The 4870-nt window shown below is 34.8% G+C and overlaps 1 long non-coding RNA gene across 1 annotated transcript; it reads left to right on the forward strand.

Moving 5' to 3' along the window:
- The first annotated feature begins 3648 nt into the window (after positions 1–3648).
- On the forward strand, positions 3649–4266 carry LOC126707618 (uncharacterized). The gene is made up of 2 exons (XR_007648996.1): positions 3649–3860; positions 4232–4266. It is a non-coding gene; the product is annotated as an uncharacterized LOC126707618 (long non-coding RNA).
- The last annotated feature ends 604 nt before the right edge of the window (positions 4267–4870 follow it).

The raw sequence follows: 4870 nt of genomic DNA on the forward strand, positions 1-4870 counted from the left end.
AACACTGCTGGTCAAGAACGGTACCTTATCTAGTCTAGAAACTCATACTACTTTTGCTTGATTCGTAGGTTTTGATTTCTATGATTGTTTGTTGAGAAAATAATCCCTAGGAAAAATATAAATTTATACTTTGATTGTTCATATACTGTTTTTTTTTTTTTAATTTATGAGAGGGGTTGGGTTGAATTTGGGTATATTGTTTTTTGATTAAATGGGTTTCAATGAGTTTTTAGTTAAAACCCAATAATTACTGGGTCTAATTGGGTTGATGCCCATTCAACCTAACAAATAATTGAGTGGGTTTGAGTTCAATTAGAGTAGGTGGATTTGGGTAGACAAATGAATTTGGGTTTACTTTGCCACCCCTAGATATATATAATAATAAAAAATAAGAGTGCTGCAACTGCAACCATATCTCATGATATATGATGTCAACATTTCTATTGTATCATTATGTCATCTCTTTTCCTATTATTGTACTATAAACTTTGGGAAATGCTAATGAGTGCCCTTAGGACATTGGTTAAGAATCCATTTTAGGAAAGTTTTGACATCATTTTTATGGGAAATGAAAAAAGTTGTCAAAACATTAATTACTTTTTTTTTCCCCATAAAAACTTTCTTTAATTGAATTCTTAATCAATACCCTAAGGGCACTCATTAGCATGACCCATAAACTTTATCACGCTTTGGATCCTCCAATGAGAATTTTTTTTTTGTCAGTTTAGAAATCTTATGTTAAAAAGTATAAGAGCAAGAAGAGGATGCAATTAATACTTTTCTTATGAAAAATCTAAGCACAAGATCTCTATCAAACAGTGCCGTATTAATAAGTTACACCACTAAAATCAATCCTCTTTAGTCTTTAGCATTCAAATTTATTGGTGTAGTTTGTTTATCCTTCCCAATCAAGTTATTAAAACCATTGAGCAAAAATTTTAACAACTTTATGAAAAGGATGTGACACCGTATAAACCTTATCAAGGCAATTGGGTAAAGGTGGGTCCAGTTAAGAATCTTGCCAGAGCAAAAATTTTAACACTTTATGAAAAGGATGTTACACCGTATAAAATTTTTCAAGCAAATCGGGTAAAAGTGGTCCAGTTATGAATCTTGCCAATGAGACCATACATATAGAGATTTTTTGGGTGGTCAGTTTTGGAATCTTATCTTCAAAAATATTAAAGCAAAAGGGTGACACAACTTTGTTTGAAAGAATCTAGCATTGCATTTATGATTGAAAAGATTAACTTCGTCATTAGGGGCCTCTCTGCGTAGAGATAATGGATTAGCCCAGTTATCTAGAACCTGCCAATGGGAGGATGGACTGTAGAGATTCATGTAGAACAGACCGCCATGATTTTCTTGGACCCTCAAGTGCGCCTGAAATCGCGTAAGACAAGAAAGCAGTAGTAGAAATCATTTGAGTGACGGAGTCAGAATTGCATGAAATTTGACAAGCTGAAGGGAAACAGTATTCTGAGAAATAGTCATCGCTTTGCCACAAGATGCACCATGATTTTGACAAATTCTTTCATTTAGCCCTTGAAAACCGTGATTTTGCCGTTTTTAGTGATTTTCGTTTCCTTAATAACTTTTTGCTTAAAAATCAGTATAAGGTCTTGCTTGTTTTAGGATGATCCTTAAGGTCAGTAATTTATGATTTTGCATTTAATTCAATTTTACCATCTTGTAGTTGCTCAGCACCATAGCTTTCGGATATTTTTTGTGGCAAGGTGTGAGGCAACTCACTTTCAACATTTAGGGGAGTCCCTAATCTCCTGGAGGTCAAAGAAGCAAGGTACTGTTTCAAGAAGTTCAGCAGAAGCTGAATATAGGGCCATGGTTTCAACTACATGTGAGATTGTGTGGCTGAAGCAGCTGTGGAAGGACCTTCATATAGAGCACAAAAGGCCAGCACTATTGTATTGTGATAATCAAACAGCTCTTCACATAGCTGCCAATATTGTATTGCATGAGCGCAGCAAACACATTGAAATAGACTGTCATTTGGTTAGGGAAAAGTTACAAAGAGGCATCATCAAAACTTTTCATATTGCAATTAATCAAAACGCAGACATATTTACTAAACCCCTGGGATTTCCAGCTTTTTTAAAAATTGGTAGCAAAGTTAGGAATGATAGATATCTACAAACCTGCTGCAGAATCAATAGAGGTTCAAAGTAGCCAATCAACCGCAGCAGCAGTGGCTACCTTGAGGGGCAGTTTTAAGAAGAAAATTAAGAAGAAAAGTGCTGAAAGTGTTGAGGCACGTGAGGTTCACATGGAAGAGGTTAGTAAAGATAAGATGCAGCAGAGATTGGTTGATAAGGAGCAGCCAGATGCAGACACGTGTACATTGAGCATTAACTAATTCCATATTTGCAGCAACTGACTCCTTAATCCACGGATCAATTAGTTATAGAAATTAGTTTTTCTGTTTTTCCCTTTTATGCTTGCTTGTACATATAAAAGCAAAGCTACTTTGTAAATTCTCATTCATTCTCATTTAATGAAATAATAATCTTTTATTTACCTTTTCTTCCACAGAGAAACAGAGAGAGAGAGAGAGAGGTAAAGAGAGTGTTTTTCATTGAATGTGATACTGTTTTTCATAATTATCAGTGTGTGAAATGTTTACGTAGCCTGTACGTGGACGCTTGAAGCACATGCACCTTTATGCCAGAGTTGTGGGTTGCTGTATAACTCTCATCTTCCTTGGTTATTATCTAAATAAAGCTTAGATGGGATTGTTATTTGCTTTTGGATAGTATTAATAATTCGTCAAATAATTGTGATGAGGATTGAGGAGTTTTGCTTCTATGGCATTTGCTTTACAATTTTCTATCACATTTCAATTTCATTGATGTAAGGTCTTTTAACTGAACGTTGATGAAGGTTTATTTCTGTTTTGTTTTGTTTTGTTTTATTAAAGGCTATCGAATATATTGTCACTTGATCTTTGAGAAGATTCAAGAGGGTAAGTAATGTTCAACTAGCTGATATTTTCACCTAAGCTCTTGGTCTTCCAGCATTCTCAAATTCGTTATATAGATTGGGACTCACCCATATCTATGCCTCTTGTGTTCCCATTCTGATCTTACATCAATACAAGAAGATCAGTCACTCAGATGAAACGATGAAACTCTGGTCTTCAGTGGGACTGTTAAGACCGAAGACAATAACGTCATCGTTTTATTCCAAGTATGAGACGGCAACGTTTTGTATCAAACTAAAGAGACCCAGCAGCAAGTGTAAAACGACAGCGTTGAGATTAAAACAAGCACACGTCTGTCACGTGCCTTCAGTAACGGTTCATTAATTCCAAAAAAGAGAAGCATAATTGGGAAAAAAATATATAATCAAATGGTACGAGTTAGCTTTATAATTGTTTTTTATCACAAGTTAAGACCCTAATTGACATTACTAGCTTCATTAACTAAAATGAAAAAGTCATAAAATATCTTAAGATTGAATAAAAGCCTAAAGGGCCTCTATTTTTTTTTTTTTTTTTTTTTTTGCTGAATAATAGCCCGTTTGGTTCCACTTTTTGAGCCCAAAAAGGGCGTTTTCAAAAAAGCTTAACCAACTTACGCGTTTGGTAAGCTCAAAACGTAGCTTTTTTTTATAAAAGTTGCGTTTTGAACTTTTATAAAAACTGAGGACAAAACGCGGAAGATTTATGGACCCTCAGGGGTCCATAAATCAAAACGCGCTATGCGCGTTTACAATATTACCGTTGAAATAACCAAAAAGACCGAAATACCCAGCTATTTCTCTCACGCCCCTCATCTCTCATCTCTGCTCTCCCTTCGCATTTGACGCCTCCATCTCTTCTCTCTGCTTGCTCTGCCCTCTTCGTAAGTCTCTCTACTCTCTATCTTTTTTCTTTGTCTTCCTTTTCTTCTTCCGCTTCGTCTTCCTCTTCTTCTTCTTTCTTTCTTTCTTTCTTTCTTTCTTTCTGGTTCTTCCTCTCCGTAAGTCTTTCTGTAGTTTTGGATTGTGGTTTGTTTTATGGGTAATGATTTTTCTGTGTGTTCTTTGGGTTGATTTCTCATGGGTATGGGTTGTTTTGATTTGGACCGAACCTGGGTTGATTCTCATGGGTTTGATTTGGGTTGTTTTGGTTTTGATTTCTCTGTTCTTTGGTTGATTTCTCATGGATCTGGGTTTGATTTCTCTGTTCTTTGGTTGATTTCTCACTTTTGGTGTGTGGGTTTTGATTTCTCAGGTACCAAAAACACTGATCTGCTACCAAAAACCAGGTACCAACACTGATCTGAAATTTTTTTTTTTTTTTTTTTTTTACCGAGTGTGGGAAAAAAAATTTCGGATCTTGCTATGAATGGGTATTGTTCCTTTACTTGTTTTGTTATTTGTTTTTGCTGATTGGAATATATAATGAAGTGTTTAGTTAGTAAAAATATATAATGAAGTGTTTAACACTGATCTGATTTTTTTTTTTATTTTTATTTTTTATTTTTTATTTTTTTTTACCGAGTGTGCTATTTTAATATATAATGAAGTGTTTAATGAGTATAGTTTGTGAATCTGAAATAGCCGAGATTAATCTTAGCTAGCTTCTAGCATGTGTAATTTGACTTCTTGTTATACACTAATGAGCTTAATAAGTACCATCTTCAATCTTCAGTGTATGGACATGGTTATGGACATGGTTTTCAGAACATTCTAGGCTTGTTAGGATAATGAAAGAGAGACCTTTATAGACTTGTCTTTTCTAGATTTCCACCTAAATGATGGCGACATTGTCTTCTTAGAATTGAACAATTACCTTGTCTTATGGAACATGTGGACAAGCCATCAAACTACAAAAATGGACATCGTCTTCTGTATTTCTGCTTTTGCCTAT

The sequence above is a fragment of the Quercus robur genome, chromosome 2 (genome assembly GCF_932294415.1).
Source record: "Quercus robur chromosome 2, dhQueRobu3.1, whole genome shotgun sequence".
NCBI lineage: Eukaryota > Viridiplantae > Streptophyta > Magnoliopsida > Fagales > Fagaceae > Quercus > Quercus robur.